Source organism: Triturus cristatus, chromosome 5_1 (assembly GCF_964204655.1).
Source record: "Triturus cristatus chromosome 5_1, aTriCri1.1, whole genome shotgun sequence".
In the NCBI taxonomy this organism is placed as follows: domain Eukaryota; kingdom Metazoa; phylum Chordata; class Amphibia; order Caudata; family Salamandridae; genus Triturus; species Triturus cristatus.
Genome location: NC_140587.1, coordinates 909456519 through 909476255, shown reverse-complemented (window position 1 = coordinate 909476255; position 19737 = coordinate 909456519). Strand labels below are relative to the sequence as shown.

At 44.8% G+C, this 19737-nt stretch overlaps 1 protein-coding gene across 2 annotated transcripts in view; it reads right to left on the bottom strand.

The window, feature by feature from the left end:
• Window positions 1-19737, bottom strand: part of ATP9B (ATPase phospholipid transporting 9B) — a 2296170-nt gene that overhangs the window by 1379005 nt on the left and 897428 nt on the right. The window lies entirely within an intron of this gene.

Sequence of the window (19737 nt, the reverse complement as noted above, 5' to 3'; positions counted from 1 at the left end):
CCATCACTCTGTTGCAGAGGACCCCAGTTGTTTTGGTTTGGCCATACGGCTCTATTTCTCCGGGCCCACCCAGGGTGTGTTTCACTGTTAGATGTCTGCCCAGTGTTTTTGTAAAGCAAAGTCGGGGGAGCAAGATTCAAATTTGGATAGAAATATTCTAGACCTATACATTGAATATCCCCAGCTCTAGCAAATCTTGGTTTACAGCAGATGATATTTTTTACCCAGGTGTCGCTGAAGTTGATCAGGATACAGTCCCCCTCTAGGTCCTTCTCACTTGGGCCCACCCAGGGAACTCTGCGTACACTAAGTATTTTTGTTTTAGAATCAGGAGGGAGTGGTCTGTTATTATTGAGCCAGTATATTACTTTGTTTTTTAACTCCTGGTTTGATTCCGTTTTATTAGACAAAACTGGGGGTACTCCTGTGAGTATTACCATAAAAGGAGCTGAGTCTGAGGGCAAGTTTACAGGTGGTGATTTCCTTTTATGTGCTCTCTCGTTGTCATTATTTGCTGCAGGCCCCTGCAAAGATGTTTGTTTTGGCCCTTGGGTAGTTCCCTGTTTAGAAGTAGTAACTTCTGATGTTAGTACTGTACTACCCATATTTTGACTAGGGGGCCCCACAGTGCCCGCCACTGCAAGTTTAGTACGAGCTAATGGAACAAGTTTTGTTCGTGCTAAGGGGACCGGTGCTGCCTTAGGGTCACCAGTTATAAGTGTCTTAGGTGTTTTACTGGCATTTTTATTCTCTCCCCCTTTTTTTGAATTACTATTATTGGCGTTACTGTTTTTATTATTGTTATTAGTACCCCCCACCTCGAGTGATTTATTTTTAGTTACTAGAGTTTCAAGGGAGTTGGTGTTAAGAGAGATAAGGTGTTCCAATTGGTCTAATTTTAGATTAACAATTTGAATTTTCTCTAGAACAGGCAGCAAGAGCATCTGAACCGATTTCTCAATTTCCCCCAAAAGTCGGTCATTATTATTGGTGTTAAAAGAGAAAATTTTCTGTCCCGCATCAACTGGGTGGGTGCCCTTTTGTTTAGTTGGATTTGTCAGAACTTTAGGTGGTGCTGACTTCGCTGACTTAGATCTGGTTCCTTTTCTATGGTTTCCCCCTCTTTTACGTTTGTTCGGATTGTTTGGTTCCCGCTCACAGACTACTACATGATCTTGTATGTGGATGGGCCCATTATTGCTCAAATTGCCGTCTAAGGCGTTATCCCCCGTGATACCTGATGAAATAGGTATAGGAGTGAGTGTGGGTGCTTCAGCTTGGGAGTCCCCTGGGTCTGCTATCGTGATTGTCTGGGAGTCAGAGAGTGCCACTAGATTTGGACTAGCCTCTAGGTTGCTATCTGCACTATCTGCACTTTTCTCGGGAGTGGGTGCCTTATTGGGGGTAATTTTAGAGGCAATATCTCCCAAGGATGAGCGTTTGCCTGTTATTAGATCTAGGGACAAACGCTTTTCGGTAAGGGCGATTTCTTTTTCTAAGATCACAGTTGCCCGAGTTATAAAATCGTCTAAAGTTCCAGTTGCTTTCCCATTGTTCGTTTTTACGGTAACCTGTCTACCCTTCCCTGAGCGCAAGGACATCATGTGGGTTCTAGGAAACAACTAAATATATAGTGCTATAACTTACAACCAAACAGTTTAAAGTAAGAGATCTGGGATCACTGATAAAGGGAGTAGCCCCGACCCAACCTTGATCGTCCTTGGACGGCCTTAGACGGTCCCGCCCTTGTCCCGGGCTTCTCCCGGCGAGCTCCCGCGCAGCGGTAAGCACGCGTTATTTTATGGCTGTTGTGGTGATGGGCGGGTCGTTGGGGGCGGGGCGGGGAGGGAGAGCAGCCCAGGTGGAGCGGGCGCGGGTTCCTGGGACTCCTGGGAAATGGAGTCCCAGCCCTCTTGCTCGCAGCCCTCAGCCCCTGTTTTACCCCAGCAGCAGCTTCAGCCCGGGAAGGAAAGCGCCCCTCTGCGAAGCGGGACCCGCACAGCGGGTTCCGCGAGGCGTGGAGAAAGTTGCGCTGAGTGTCCTCAGGAAATCCAAAATGGCAATGGCAGGTTTGCTAGGAGGTCCCACGGAGTACAAGGCAAGCCGGTATTTGTTCACCCGGTTGTTGGGGGCGGGGCGGGGAGGGAGAGCAGCCCAGGTGGAGCGGGCGCGGGTTCCTGGGAAATGGAGTCCCAGCCCTCTTGCTCGCAGCCCTCAGCCCCTGTTTTACCCCAGCAGCAGCTTCAGCCCGGGAAGGAAAGCGCCCCTCTGCGAAGCGGGACCCGCGCAGCGGGTTCCGCGAGGCGTGGAGAAAGTTGGGTGGAGAAAGTTGCGTTGAGTGTCCTCAGGAAATCCAAAACGGCAATGGCAGGTTTGCCAGCGAGACTCACCAATGCTGCAGCTCCTCACAGGGCCTGCAGCGATCCCGCATCCACAGACCACCAAGTCTTCCTGCTTTTTTCAGCGCGACATAAGGCTCACTAGCTTGGGCAAGTCATCCAATGAAAAAACATAGCGTCTTGGTGCTCACGTTAGGAAAACCCGCCCACATCTACTGTCTTTCCCATACAACGGGGCACGCGACAGGGATACCCCCTGTCCCCGTACCTGTTTGCATTGGCCATGGAGCCATTGGCGGCGTGGGTGCGTATTGATGCGCAGATCCGGGGTTTCGAGTGGTCTCCGGAGGTGTCGGACAGAATCGCATTATATGCCGATGACGTCCTGTTCTTCTTCACGGAGTTGGACACATCGGGGCCGCGACTCTTACGAATCATGCAGATCTTTGGAGAGACGTCGGGATTATGTATGAATCCCTCCAAATCCACGCTGTGGATGCTGGGAGATTGCCCGGGGCCCGGCGCGTGGGCACTGGATATTCCGCTAGTGGTGGGAGGATTGAAATACTTGGGGGTGTTCCTTTCAGAGACTCTGGAGCTCTCTTGGGTCCGCAATGTAGCGCCAGTATGGGAAAGGATCCGCACGGATCTCAAGACCTGGTCTCGAATGCCTTTGACGCGGTATGGCAGGTCGGCAATCTTTAAGATGGTGGCACTACCTAAGTTGCTGTATCAACTGCAAAATTATCCATACCCGATCCTGCATCGATGGTTCCGACAGGTGAACTCGTGTTGGGGCAGTTTCTGTGGGAGGGGGGCAAAGTGCGAGTGGCTCTTAGAACGTGTTTTTTATCCTCGAGGACTTGCGTCTTCCGATGTCCTATCCTACTATCAGGCCTCGCACCTCCTTGTTCTTAACGAGTGATGGTACGGGGATAGAGGAGACCCGGCGTATGCGCTGAAGAGGATGCTTATGGGAACCAATACAATACACGCTATCCTGTATTCGGCGCCGGTGGGCAATAGCCTACCGTCAGCCACACGTGTGGTGTTCCTGATCTGGCGGCAGGCATTGCGTCAGATGGGCTGGTGGAATGTATTAACTGAAGAGACCCCCCTCTGGATCAATGGGCGCTTCCCAGACTTGATGGCGCTGAGAGGCTTCCGTGGATGGGACGATATTGGCATCTCGACATTGGGAAATGTCATGAGTGGTACGACACTTAAATCATTTCAAGATTTGCAGAGGGAATTTTCTGTGCCCCAATCACAGTTCTATAGATATCTGCAACTGCGGCATGCATTGTCCCCCAGCCTGGAGGGTCTGACGTCGCTCCCAGAGTTTAGCCCGTTGGATGCGCGGCTTTTTATGGGAGATCTGGAGACCAAAAAAATCTCCAGGATCTATCAGGCCCTGGTGATTCATTGCTCCACGAAGCTTCAGAAGTTGCGGGGAGATTGGGAAATTGACGTGGGTGCCTTAGATGATGATGACTGGAGGGAGGCCCTGGTAGCCCCAAGGGAGGCAGCTATAGCGATGAGACTGCGCCTCATACAATTCAAATACCTACACAGGGTGTACTTTACCCGGGTCAGACTGTACCGAGCGGGCTTGATTACTGCTCCGGACTGTCTTCGGTGTGGTCAGGAGGAGGGGACATTTATACACACTACGTGGAACTGCCCGGCGCTGGACCGATTCTGGAGGGGGGTACTTGCCTGTCTGGCCGAGGTGCTGGGGTGGGAGATCCCACGCACGCCACGATTTGCATTGCTACATGTTATGGAGGGCATTGGGGGCAATATATATAAGCGGCACTTGCTACGGCTGGGCCTTACGCTGGCAAAGCGGGATATCGCCCGGGCATGGAAGGCGCCTAGGGCTCCATCGATCACTGCATGGGAAAACGGGCTAGATTTTTGTATGGGGCTGGAAAAACCCATATATGTAGCCCAAGGATGTCCACGCAAACATTATAAAATATGGAAACGGTGGGCGGATTACCGGGGGCTGTGGCTGGAGCCACCAGTGGAAGACGAGGATTAATTATGGAGCTGTGTAAGAAGCCTGGTCGAGAAGGGGGGGGGCGCTGGGTAAGACAGGAGGTCCGGGGGACTTAGCCTACCACAATGGGATGCGGCGGTGGGATTTTGGGGCTGGGGTGGGGAATCCATAGATTTGGTGCGACGCTGGGGGTGGGGGTAGTTCGAGGGGGGGTTGTTCTGATTCAAGTTATTTGCATGACATGTACAAAGAGATTGCTATAAAGCTATGCTACAATGTGAATCTGCTATCGACCCTGATATTCAGGGTCCTGTAACACCTGTGCAATCAATTAATAAAATATGTTTAAAAAAAAAATCTGTTAACCTACCATTAAAAGAGAATAACAAATAAAATCTGAGCTTAAAAGCTGCATATCTTATGTAAAGAGTTGTCGTAGGGTAGCCTGTCCAACTGCCGCATCTGCCTTACTCCAGGAATCTAGGCAGTAATGCTTTGTGAAGGTATGGGCATTTGCCCACGTTGGCGCCATGCAGATGTCGGGTAGAGACACTCCTGCAAACAGGGCTGAGGACTCTGCGGACTTCCGAGTTGAGTGAGCCTTCACTTTCGCAGCCAGCCGATAGCTGGCCTTCTCGTGACAGAAGACTATATTCGCCAAGACCAAGCGAGCAATACTAGCCCGCCATAAGGCCTGGTCCTTTCCTGAAGATAACAAAATGAATTGACTTGATTTTCAGAAAGATTTTGCTCTTTGTAAGTAGATCTTCAAACAGTGCTGTCTGTTTCAAACTTAAACGACTGCAAAGAGTCATTGACATGTTTCCCAAAAAGGTTTTCGCCATACAATGGCATGTCTAGCATCTTGGCCTAAACCTGTGGTGGGTGAAATGCAGTCACTTTAAGCCATCCTTGGTGTCTCAATACTGCCGCTTCAGCCATCTGCCTGAAGGCTGTGGAAAAAACATCAATGGCAACAGCTATGATTTTGGAAGAGGCCTTTTCCCTTTCTGTAAGGATCTCTCTTGCCTCTTTCTTCTCGTCATCCAGGAGATACTCCAAAAGAGATGAAATGTCAGACCACACCTGACGGTTGTATCTCCTAAGGATAGCAAGATCATCGGATGCTCTGATTGAAGTAGCCGCCATCGCAGAAAACCTTTTGCCTATATTATCAAGTCTGTGGCCTTCTTTATCAGGAGGACCTGTGCACGGCGAGGAAGGATTTTTTGCTCTTCTCTGGGCACCTTGCATGATGACTGAATTGGGTCTAGGCTGACCAATGGGACAAGTAGGGGAACCTTGTACTTTTCGTCCAGCTTTGCAATAACAGCTGCTACAGACGCTGGGGTCTTCATTAATTTTAATTCTTCCTGTCATATGAAATCAATAATAGGGATACCATGACTGGTGTGTTGAGTTTGCGCCTTAAAACCGTAGAGAAAGCACTCTGTTGAGCTGGCATAGGAAGGTCGAAGTGCTTAGACGCTCTTTCAAGCAAATCATGGAAACTACCAATATTTACTGGTGGAGAATCAGCTGTCAGAGGAGTAGAAGAAACTGGCATCGGTGTTACATAATCATCCCACTCAGTACGAACATTAGGATACAACTGGATCACTCGCTCTTCCAGCTGCTGGTCATCGCTGTCATGGAAAGTATCAGGAATAAATATTATAGGTGGTACAGGTCTGTCTTTTTGAGGCCTGGGCATGCTCAGTGAGTGATGTCAGGGACTTCCCACTTCGGTAGGAGCTGCTGAGAGGAGTTGGCATTAGAGAACCTTTAATAACAGTTCCTTAAAATCATGCTTAAGTCTGTGACCAATGCAATTGACATAGTTATTGTGGGTTCCTATTCCTGATGCTTCTCGTCCTCTTGCTCCTCATAAGAATAATGCTCCTGGAATGTATCCTATTCCTGAGCAGAATGATGTCCCCTGTCAGAGAAAGAGTAATCACCTTCAAGATAGGCTGACTGATTACGGTCCGCTTACTCATCCTCCAATTCTTGACATTTAACTTTTAATTGTGAGGGACTATATACAATGCCAAAGAGACCCTCAACCTCGGTTTCCTGAATGTCCAGTAGACGTGCAGGTGGCAGGGGAGACATTTTGAAAAAATCCTGCTTCAGAGAAGAGGTTGTGATACAAAATGTCCTTTTCTACCGTCGACGGTGCCGATGATGGGGGTGTCGATGACACGGCACTGACCAGAACCTACATTGATGGAACAGCTGCGGATGCGGCCCTCGGCAGTGATGCCGTTGAGGAAATCTTCGTCGTCAGAGACAGCCTCCTTGATGCCGATGACGGCGTCATCGTCACAGTTATTGCCTATGATGTGGCAACCACCGTTGTCTTGATCATCGTAGCGGAAGACGCCGTCAACGCCATCGACGTTGCAGATATTCCTGGTGACATGGATGTTGTTGATAGTAAGGTTTTCATCGACGGTGCCGTCGACCACCAAATTGTCTTAGTAGAGGGCTCCTTGAATGGAGTATGAGGAGCAGAGGCAGGTGGTGAAGCAGACCTGTGATGAGAAGAGGAAGGGGCAGCTGACTTCTTGCGTCTTCTTTTTTCCAAACTGGTCTCCCTGTGCGTGACTTGGATGTTTAAGAGTCTCTCTCAGATGATGATGAGTACCCCTTTTTCCTCTTCCTTGAGGAGGACGAGCCTTCTCTTCACACTCTGAATCTGAGTCACAGCTGGTCTTCTTTTTCTGCAGCCACAAAAGTAATCTACCCTACCAGTCTTTGAGGGTTTACAACAGTCACATGAACGTAGAAAGTATGCTCACTAGCAAACAAAACTCCATGCAATACAAAACCTATACTCACTGAGGCACAACACAGCTACTCAGGTGCATGCTCTACTGATATTGTGATCTTGCAACGTTTCTTTCTCTGGTGGGGAGGAGGGTTGGGGACTGGGGAGGTAAAGAGGTTGCAATATCATTATCAGTTTCTCTAACCCTAAATCACATTTATAAATCAAAGTGCAAATAATCTCAAATTCCACTTACTGATGAAATATACATGTTTCCCTTCCCTCCTCTGCTCAACTGTTGTGTAGTTCCTACCAATCCGTAAGATCTGTGCATTTGTTTGACAACATAAACTTTGGGTGATGTGCCTAGACTGATTCTGGGCACCCCCGCAGGATAGGTTGGCCTATAGACCAGCTAGCTCACAGTGCCACTATAAGCCCCCCTAACCTTACCAGGGAGCAAATAGTTTCTGGCAACCACTGAACATGACAACCCTAACCCCTAAGTGATTATGGAAACAGATAAGGACCTTTCGCTCAGTCAGTCATGCTTACTTGTGCTTAGAGAAATATACAGAATACAGAGTCGGACGTTTTCAATTTATTTATTGAACCAACATTATTCTTGTATAGAATACATATGCTGCAATAATCAGTAGACAGAAGCAGATGAAAACGATTACAAGCACCAAGAGCGTAAATATAGATACAGTTCTACCATGGTGCTAAAACAGTGTATATATGCAGGCATATAAACAAGGGTGGGAGAGAATGTAGGACCCCGTCTTGGTCACAAACTGGACGCTGCTCACGGAGATGTCGGACCCTTGGTGTCAGCTGAAGTGCCTCCTCTACTAATCTATCAGGGTGCTTATTATTTTTAATAGAAAGCAGTCTAACGATGTACGTTGTAGATTAGCGATGTTATGGATAGGCAGATATCTCTGCCACCCTGTGGATGAAGACATTCACACATAGTGCATAAAGAGGCCTTGTCCATGATGTTCAATGCATCATAATAATGTTGTGCGAAGCTAGATGTGTAAACAAAGTAGTTTCAGAGAAACTAATCCAACATTATTGTGCATGCAAATATGTGCAAAAGTTCACAGCAGAAATGATATTGTGAAAAAGAGGACAATGTAAGAAATGAGAAGCTTCGCTAAATGGGCCTAATACTAGTATCAACCCATGGTCTAAACTATGCTCCTTCAACTTGTCCTTCATAATTTACAGACTGTCAGTAGTATCACCCGCTGGCCAACAGACCTGGCAGAATAAAATTCTTTAAAAACATCCTCCTCACACTGTCTGCTGTCTACTTGGTGAGAGTGAACATTAATTTCTCCTTTTCCTCCAGAGACTTCCACATTGACATAAAAACCACCCACATCAAGCATATTGTAAAAACACAAGGGTTTGATCGGGCAAATCTGCCAAACAACTGTCTAATAACCAAAGGACCATTCTTTTATAAACTTATAGAAAAAGTAGCCTTCACTCGAATCTCAGACTTCCTAGAAGATAACAATGACCTCTGACAGACAAACAATATTTTGACCTGGCACTGGGACTGATTACATGGTAATCATTACTAAGGATGGATGATCTCAAGAAAAGTTGTGATTCAGAAGTGGTTGCCATTCTCCTTCTAGAAATCTCTTTCCCCTGTGACACAATGGAACACTAAGGATTACTTCAGAGGCTAGATAACATTAGAAATGTGGGTCCTGCCTAGACTAAATCCCTTTCTTCCAGGCCAATAGAGTTCAAGTTATCACATTTCACTGCTTTATGTTCTGCACTTTTCTGTTCACGTAAAAATGTCTCTGGAGAATTCAACATCACCCTCTACTTTTCAATGCATACCTCAGACTCTATACCGGAACTCGTCAAGTCATTCAACTTGATCTGCTACAATTATGCTGATGATATGCAGAGAATACTGAAGTTGGAAACCCCGCTCCCTTACCACTGCCTCCACTCAGTCAGTCTCTGGATACTACAGCAGAACACAAGATGATAAAGAATTATATGAAGTTCTGCTCCTCTATGCCACAGATTCTAACCTATTGCTCCTGGTCTAATAATAATGTCATCACCACAGAGCCCCAGTATTTCAAACAGCTAACTTGTCCATTGACCAAAATGAAGGCCTTAGCAGTGACAAGGGACTCTAGCCTCTCCCTCTGACTGCAGTTTTAGATGCTGTCTAAACCAAGAGAATATTACACTACACCTTTCCTTGCTTGGGATTCTCTCACAGGATCTGTGTCACGCTTTTCCCAATACTATCAAGCCTGGACAGTGTTGAAGGCCTCTACATTGGAGCACCTGTATAAGTTCTCAACAGGCTGAATCCAAGATACTGCTGCCAGACAAAGGCAACACATGGTTCCACACAACTTCATCATCCCCGTCATCCAAAATGGGCACTGGCCGCCAACCTCAAAAGATATCTCTTTTAAGAACGAAACCAGCAATCCATGGCTTAGGAACACGCTTTTCTTTAGTTTAAACTCTGGGCCCATCACTGCAGTTTCTGAGATCTATAGTTGCCCCTTTTTGGTCAAACTCTCGTTCAGAAAATCTTGTTTGGGTGGGAGTTCTGTTTTAGTAAAAAATCTAAGCTCTAGCACTCTACTTGCACAAATAAGGTTAATAAATACCACCCTAAAATACCAGGGAGCAATAAAGAGACGGCGATACCCCAACAAATGATCCTTTAGGTGCATCTTCAAGATGGAACACAATGTATGCACTACCTGGATCCTGTATCTCATGCACATTCTGCAACACACTGAAGCAAAAGGGCTGCTACAACAAGATGCAAAACCATTGGAGTTAACTTCCGGGCCAGACACCCAACATTTTACACACATGCTATATACCACACTCTACAAACCATTCTCAGCAAACTAAGAAGCCACTTACTTGGTGTTTGGCGACCTCACTAGGTCTATGGAGAAATATATATATATATATATATATTTTTTTTTTTTAACCAACAAACGCCCTTAAGCTTTCCAGGACGCACTCAGTGTTGAGCCTGCCATCCGGCTTGTCAGGATATTCCTCTCCAACAAAACCCAAGTGAATTTTGGTGCCTGACGCGTTTCAGGGCCTGCTGCCCCTTAATCATAGGCTGCTCAGTACGCGCTTTGAAAGGCTCTTTTATTTCAAAATTAATGCATGCTTTCTATTGGTTCCCTGCCCTCAGTGGGCTACACTTCATTCATGTCCAGTTTCATTGCATGCTGGGAGATGTATTGTTTACAGCAGAACCACAATTATTTTCTTAAGAAAGTTCAATAGCGCATGCTTGTTTCGAGAATTTATTTTCTCCTGCAGTAGGATCCCGGGAGTTTTGGAGAGATATTTGCATCCGGCTCATCACGCTTGGCAGATTGAACTCGTTTTATATGGCCGGTGCGCGCACCCCCAGCCGCCATTTTGAGTTTTAGAGGCAGAAGAGAGCTAAAAACACAAGTGGAGAACGTGAAAAGGGGGCAGGGTAGAGAGTCCCTGACCCCCTAGGCCTTCTCAGGGGGACCATGAAAGACCCCTAAGGTCCCAAAAAAAAATAAAAATTTGTAAATATTGCGCCGTGCGCGCACGGTGATCGCCCGCATGCGCGCACGGTGCACGCACGCATCAGAAATGAATTACTTTTAACCCGATTTCTAAAACATGAAAAGGAGGCAGGGAAGTCACTCCCTGACCCCCTAGACCTTCTCATGGGGTCCCTAAAGGACCTCGTAAATAAAAAAAAAACATTTAGTTTAATAAAAAAAATTGACGGTGCGCGGACGGTGCGCGCACGGTGCAAAACCCTTAAAAAAAAAACATTTTAAACTGTTTATAAGTTTATAGAAGATATTAACTATGCTGTTCAACTTTATCCAAATTAAAAAAAAAGAGCTGAGCCATTCCATATTACAGGATACAGTCAATCTATAACTATATACATAGGTAGTTTATTGTAAAATAAATATATAAAAAATATAATAATACATACATAAATTAGCATTTAAAAAACCTTACAAATTCACACAAAAAAACATAGGTTTCACACACGTTATAGTTAGAAATTAGCATTTAAAAAACCTTGCAAATTCACTAAAAAAACCATAGGTTTCACACACGTTATAGTTAGGAATTAGCATTTAAACAACCTTGCAAATTCACTGAAAAAACCATAGGTTTCACACACGTTATAGTTAGGAATTAGCATTTAAAAAACCTTGCAAATTCACTGAAAAAACCATAGGTTTCACACACGTTATAGTTAGGAATTAGCATTTAAAAAACCTTGCAAATTCACTGAAAAAACCATAGGTTTCACACATGTTATAGTTAGCTGGACATTTCACTCGTACAAAACCATTGAAATTCCCCCGTTATAGTTAGTTCAGCTAACTAGAACTCGCGCGACCGCAATCCACTGCTGATGACGTCACATATTACATCACTCATGACATGGTCAGTGACATCACTCATGACATCACTGATGACATCTCAAATGACATCACTGATGACATCATCCAGTGAATATGTGTCTTTCTGAAAAATAAATATTTTTTATATATGTATATCTAAAGGTTAATGGAAGAATAAATTGATGGTTTTTTTTGTAAAATTAATTGTATAACTGACTTATTAACAGTATCTTAGTGAATACAAGTATTAGTGAGTAATGTTTAAATATTTAAATATCTGTATCAGTGTCTCACTTTGTGTATAAGTGGCTGCATGGGTTGGTGAGTAGCTACATGAGTGTGTATATGGGTTATTAGTTCGTTTTTAGAGTATCAGTATGAGTGTCTGTACGGTTCAGTGGGGGATGTTACTTAGCGTATAGATGCATGAATGAGTGACTCACTGTTTGTATGTGTTTTGAAGACAGTATGTGAGCAGGACAGTATGGGCAGATGAGTGTGTGTATGGGTGAGTAAGAGAGTGAATGACTGTCTCAATAGTGTCTTTATGAGTAAGTCCATATGTTTTAAACTAGTATATGTGAGTATTGATGTATATAAGTGAGGATATATGAGAGTGAGAGATTGGAAGAGTTCCTGTATAAATAAGTATGTGTTTTTATAAGTGATTGTTTAAGAGAGTAAGTATGTGTACGTTTCTGTAGAAGTAAGTGTCGTGGTGTGTGTATAGCTGTATATGCAAGTAAATGGATGTTTATTTACATGTGTGAGTATGTGTGTGAGTAACTCTATGTATGAGTGTAGGTGTGTAACAGGATGTATAGGTGTATGAGTACATATGATGACTGTATGCACGATGAACTCCATCCACTCTGGATCTCCAACCGACCTCTGCCCCCACCACGTCTTCAACAAGGCCGACTCCGTCATCGCTCCCCATCTACGGGACATCATCAACGCCTCCTTCGACACCGCAACCTTCCCGGAGAGCTGGAAGCACGCCGAACTCAGCGCCCTCCTGAAGAAACCATCAGCCGACCCCACCGACCTCAAAAACTACCGTCCCATCTCGCTCCTCCCGTTTCCTGCTAAAGTCATCGAGAAGACCGTCAACAGACAGCTGGCCGCTTTCCTCGAGACGACTGGATCCCTCGACCTCTCGCAGTCCGGTTTCCGAGCCAATCACAGCACCGAGACCACCCTCCTCGCAGCCACTGACGACATCCGAGCCCTGCTCGACAACAGGGAAACAGCGTCCCTCATCCTCCTGGACCTCTCCGCGGCGTTCGACACTGTCTGCCACCGCACCCTAGTGCAGCGCCTCAGCAACGTCGGAATCCAAGAGAAGGCACTGGAGTGGATCATCTCCTTCCTCGCCGGAAGGACACAGAGAGTCCGCCTCCCCCCGTTCAGATCAGAAGCCACCGAAGTCATCTGCGGCGTCCCTCAAGGCTCCTTGCTCAGCTCCACCCTCTTCAACGTCTACATGAGCCCCCTTGCGGCCATTGCACGCCAACACAACCTCAACATCATCTCCTACGCCGACGACACCCAGCTGATCCTCTCCCTCACCAACGACCCCGCCACCGCCAGAGCCAACCTACACGAAGGGATGAAAGACGTAGCCGAGTGGATGAGGAACAGCTGCCTGAAACTGAACTCAGATGAGACGGAAGTCCTCATCCTGGGATCGTCGCCCTCCGCCTGGGATGACTCCTGGTGGCCCCTGGCCCTGGGCAGCGCACCCAAACCAACGGACCACGCACGCAACCTGGGTTTCATCCTGGACTCCTCCCTCTCCATGACCAGACAAGTCAACGCCGTCTCCTCGTCATGCTTCGACATCCTACGCATGCTACGGAAGATCTTCCGGTGGATCCCCACCGAAACCAGGAAGACGGTCACCCAGGCCCTCGTCACCAGCCGACTGGACTACGGCAACTCCCTCTACGCCGGAACCACTGCAAAACTCCAGAAAAGACTCCAGCGGATTCAGAACGCCTCAGCACGACTCATCCTGGACATCCCCCGACATAGCCACATCTCCGCACACCTAAGAAACCTGCACTGGCTCCCCGTCAACAAGAGAATCACGTTCCGACTCCTCACCCACGCACACAAAGCTCTCCACAACCAAGGCCCAAGATACCTCAACAACCGCCTCAACTTCTACACACCCACACGCCAGCTCCGATCGACCAGCCACGCCCTCGCCGCCGTCCCCCGCATCCGAAGAGCCACAACGGGAGGAAGATCCTTCTCCTACCTGGCCGCCAAGACGTGGAACTCCCTCCCCACCCACCTCCGGCTGACCCAAGACCACCTCGCCTTCAGGAGGCAACTCAAGACCTGGCTGTTCGAGCAGTAGCGCACCCCCCCACCCCAAGCGCCTTGAGACCCTCCGGGTGAGTAGCGCACTATACAAATGCCTTGATTGATTGATTGATCCATACGTCAATCCATCAATCTCAACCATCAACCAACCATCTATGAGTGACTATATAGAAGTGTTGATGAATGAGTGGATGCGTATGTAGATTTTGGAATTACTGAATAGGTTGTTCTAACTGGTATTGGTATCTCTGTAGTTTTCAAAACTTTAGTTTGTATTTTTCAATGTGTGTATCAAAGTTTATATTAGGATAAGAGGAGGTCTGCTACTCTTACTTACACAAGGATGATGTCATCAGTGATGTCATCAGTGATGTCATTTGAGATGTCATCAGTGATGTCACTGACCATGTCATGAGTGATGTAATATGTGACGTCATCAGCAGTGGATTGCGGTTGCGCGAGTTATAGTTAGCTGAACTAACTATAACGGGGGAATTTCAATGGTTTTGTACGAGTGAAATGTCCAGCTAACTATAACATGTGTGAAACCTATGGTTTTTTCAGTGAATATATATATATATATATAACAAAAAAAGAAGCAGAGAAGTCTGGGTTGTTCTCAAGTTTAGGTGGAAAGCAGCTCCGATATAGAGCACTCTCAACACCGGCAACACTCTAAATTTGCTCACCTCAAATGTCTGCTTTTCTATCAAAGACTTTGAGCGTAGGATTAGCACAATGCCATCCACGCAAAGTTAGAAAGGGACAAAGTCTTTTACCACAGTAAAGTATTTAAGCATAGGATTAGCACAGTGCTATCCTTGCCAAGCTGTAAAATTGCCAAGGCCTTTTTCCACTCCAGGCACAGTATTACAGCTTTGGATTGGTAAAATATCATCCAAGCCAACCTGAAATGCATAAAAGCAACCCCTGACATGTGTTTTGCTCTCATTAGAGCTCTTAAGAGAGGTATAGCTTTGCCCAGACACGAGGGAGCACCCAGTATAAGTCAAAACAAAACCCTTTAAAGGCATAGAGTAACGCATAAATTATGCAAAAAAAGAAGCAGAGAACTCTGGGTAGTTCTCAAGTTTAGGTGGAAAGCAGCTCCAATATAGTGAACTCTCAACTCCAGCGACACTCTAAATTTGCTCACCTCAAATGTCTGCTTTATTCTCAAAGTCTTTAAGTGTAGGATTAGCACAATGCCACCCACGCCAAGATAGAAAGGGACCAAGTCTTTTACCATTTCCACAGCAAAGTCTTTAAGCATAGGAATAGCACAGTGCTATCCTTGCCGCGCTGTAAAATGGTCAAAGCCTTTTACAACTCCAGGCACAGTATTACAGCTTTGGATTGGTAAGATACCATCCAAGCCAACCTGAAATGAATAAAAGCAACCCCTGACATGTTTCGCTCTCATTAGAGCTCTTCAGAGAGGTATAGCTTTGTCCAGACACAAGGACAAATGTCAATTACATGATATCTTAATACTTGCTTAAATGCATTATCATGTTCATAATGACCTTATTACATGTTATAGCTCATAATGGGGAATTATTAAAGTGCTTAGTGCATGTAAACCATGTCTGAATCTTAAATATTGCCATAATATTCCAAGTAAAATGTTGAATCTGAACCTATTTGATAAGCTATAGTCAATACCTTTCATCTTGTATTAAAGGCTTATGAGACCTGTCTGATATAAGATGATTTACTCTGCGTGCCCCTGACCCATAGGGCCAAGAAAAAATAATGGAAAGTGTCTAAGTGTTCCTAAGAGTGCTGAAGTGCTAAATATTTTTTTTAAAACATTAACACGGGCTTAGGAAGGCTAGCAGCGATATAGTTGTACTTAAGACATGTCTAGTCTAAAACGTAGCTCCCTACTGATTCGATTATACTAGTAGAATTCTAGATGACTGAAATTCCATGGCGCACAGACATAATCAATGGCGTAAATACGGGACTAAAGGTGGGTCTATATTATTGAAAGCTGTAATTAAAGAGCCATTATCTTTATGTGGAAGAGGTCTTCAATTTTAATTTTACAGAAAATAGTGCAGTTCTCTCCCATTGTTGAGTCCATTGGGAGTATGAGAGTCCAGTTCCAGGATGAATTTGGACTCCAACCTCCTCAAGAGTTTCTCTCTGTTACCTCCTCTTCTGTTAGGGGGGACTGCCCCTATGACGAAATACCTAAGATTTCTCAGGTCCTTGTTGTGGACTGTCATAAAGCGCCTGGCCCCTGGGTAGGACATGTCGGAATTTACAATGGCCCTAAGGTGTTGCAGAATTTGCATGTGTACCTGCAATTTGGTACTACCTACATATTGTAGGCCGCAAGCACAAGTTAAAACGTATACTGCGAATTCTGTCTGGCAATTGTATATCCCTTTGAGTTGGTTGATGGTTGAACCAAAAATTGAGGAATACTGGGTTGTTTTGATGTCGAACTTACATGCTCGGCAAGAACTACACTTTTAAAATCAATTTTCCAAAGCTAGCCAGGTTTTTTTAGATTTACAGTCCCCGAATGGTAATTCCGGACTGCTCCTGACCAATGAATTATGCATGGATTTAGCTTTCTTAAAAGTAAAAGAAGGCTCAAGTGCAATAAGAACTCCTATAATTGTGTCAGTTTTAATATTGGGCCCGTTAGAATTGATAATAGCTCTTATTCGTTTATGTTGACTAGTAAACATTGTTATTAATCTTGCTTCCTGACTATGTGATGTGGTGGTTTGCTCAGTGTTACTTTGCCTGTGGGGTCTGCAGTCGCTGGTACATAATATGTTATCTCGTGGAACTTTGCTGACTTTCCCTATTGCTGCCAGTATGATGTTTGCTATAGCCCCTTTCAGTGAATCTGCTAGTTGCTTCTTTTACACAGTCCTCAAACGCCTGGTTAGTGCTGCAGATTCTCCAGAGTCTAAGAAACTCCCCATAGGGGATACTTTTAATCAAATGGTGGGGGTGGACGCTGGAAGTTTGGAGGGTAGAGTTACCTGCAGTATTCTTTCTATGTAGTGTTGTTTCCAGTTTGTTGTTAATAACCTGGACATGTACATCAAGAAAATTGATGGCTATCTTGTTTATCTCTGCAGTAAATTGCTAATTTAAAGCATTGCGATTGATATTATCAATGAATGCGATAGCTTGTTCTTTTGATCCATCCATACCATATATAATCACATCCAGCAAGATATATGTTTGTCCCACACCTCTTTGTGTGTGACCCTGAGTACCCGCTCCTTCCACCAACCTTTGTGTAAACACGCATAGCTTGGGGAGAAGCTGGCTCCCATGGCAACACCTCTCGTCTGTTGATAGACTTCCTTATTGAACAAAAAGAAGTTGTTATGCAAACAGAAGTCAATCATCTCCAAATTCATCTTTCCATGTTTATACCTTTCAATAGCTAGAAAGCACCCTACTGCTTTGACCCCATCATCATGGTTAATACTGGTGTATGAGGCTCTGATATCGAGCGTTACCAGGTGGTATTGGTCTGACCAGGAAACATGTTTAATTTTTCCCAAAAAGTCTTTTGTGTCCCTTATATAAGACGGTAAGGCTTTAACTAAATCCTGGAGGTAAAAATCCAAGTATTGTGACATCTTCTCCAATAGTCCACCTCTAGCTGATATTATTGGCCTTCCGGGGACTGGAGATTTTCTTATGAATTTTGGGAATAAACTAAAGTATTGGCGTGATAGGGAAATCTGTTTTAAGAAAAAGGTATTCATCATGTGTCAATAAACCTTCCCTTTTCCATCTGTTGAGATGTTGTTTGACTTGTTCCTGTACCTCTTTGAGTTTCTGGTGGTTAGATTTGATGTTAACATGATTGGTCGTCCAGATGTTTGTGAGCCTCCACTAAATATTTGTTCTTTGGCCATAGAATGACATTTCCCCCTTTATTCAATTTATTAATAATGACATCATTCTGGTCCTGCAATTTCTTGATGAGATCATAATACTTTTTTTGTTTAAATCCCATTTTCTTCTTGCTGTGTTGAACATATAACTGTAGCTTCTTTAATTCCTCTACTACTACATCCTGAAAAATGTCAATGGCATCGCAGGGCATGATGGCCATAAAACATGACAGTGGTTTAAAAGGTCTTGGTTCCAATTTTCTTAGACCGATGCCCACATTATGTAACATCTCTTGTGTATTGGGCTTGTGAACTCTCTCGTTGCTTTCTGATGCTAGAGTTTCCAATGTATGAAGAACTAAAATATCCGATACTGATAATGAGGATAGTTGCCTTGTACCTTCTGCTTCCTAGTTAACGTTGGATTGTGAATTGTTTTGGGATTGTTTGATGGCAAAATACTTTGTGAGTTTCATTTTACGGATACATTTGAAGATATCCACACATGTCTGCATGTAGTTAAAATTGCTCTCAGAGCAGAAGGATAAACCTAGCAATAAAAGTTGTAATTTCACTTGGTCTAATTGAGTCTGGGACAGATTGATAATGGTGTTGATGTTAATATTTATTGTTGTTTCCTTCTGTTGTTCTGTTGTTTTCTGTTTCTTATATTGCCTGCACTTCCTTCTTGCCCTCCTCCTTTGATTCCGTCTTTGCCTTGTGTTGACATTGGCTTCTGTGGTCTGAGTGTTTGACGTCTTGGTCGCTGTAAAAAATCCAGCTCTTCAACAGGGGCCAGGGTGCCGTAATCCTCACTTCCGTGAGCTCTTCCTAGTGAGCTTTCATCAGATTCTGTTTCGCTTTGTAAGGAACTCACGTCTGACTCTACTGGTGTTTGGGGCTCTCCACTGGCTAATACTTGTCCACTGGTGTCTTTACTTTGATTGGTCTGTGAGAAATGCTTGCGTTTGATAACATCATATTTCCGAGTGAATGTAAAAATCTGTCCTGATTCATAATTTTGTTTTGTCGCGAGGGAAAATTTGTAAGCTTTTCTGGACTTGATTGTATCCTCAGGTTTTTTCAATCTACTGGTGATTTCACTCCTGATTTTAATGATTAACTCCTTGTACTCTGATTTGTCCAGTTCTGTATTGGTTTTCACTATTTTCTTGAGAACTGTCTGGCGATCAATGCAGGCATACTTTATCAAGATATGGACTAAACGCATGGAGGCTTCAAGATTGCTATCTGCCCACTCTCTAAGCATGTATGGATTTGTGTTGTCAAAACTGAAACACAATTCTCGGAGGATCCGACCCGCCTCCACATATTTTTCCAGATCTCTTTGTTCCCACCATTTGTTATTTCTGATGTTCTCTGTTTTCCCAATAGCCTTAGTACTGTTTTAATTTCTCCCTCTGGTGATGCCGTGGGTGCTCCTTTGTTACGCCTTGTATAAGTGACTGCCGGGAGATTTGCAAATAACTCCAAAGCCACTGCTTCCCTTTCCTTAAGTTCCTCGTCTGCCATCATCAAAATCTCTTTAAATTGACTGCACTCGTATTCGTCCAAACCATACAATTCTCAGTGGCAAATATATATATATCTATATCGACTTCAGGTAGTTTTAATGTATAGAATGCCACTGCAAGAGCTCTGAAAGTCATCGACCATTTCAGGTGGTTTGCAAGTGTAGTTATATAACTCTGCTAAGTCGGGCACCACTGCAGGTGGTCTGTACCCACAGCACTGCATTGGAGTGTTTTTGTTTTCTAATTCAAACACCATTGCATTTGGTTTGCATGCTGAGCACCACAGTGTGTGGCTTGCATGTGTAGTGATAATGCTATAGTATGTTTGTGCCAATCTGTGTTATTTAGCTATGTGCCATTTAGACTGCTTGCGCTGTGGTCTGGACGTATTTATTTTGTTCTGAAGTGATGTGCGCGACAGGTGGCAGTTT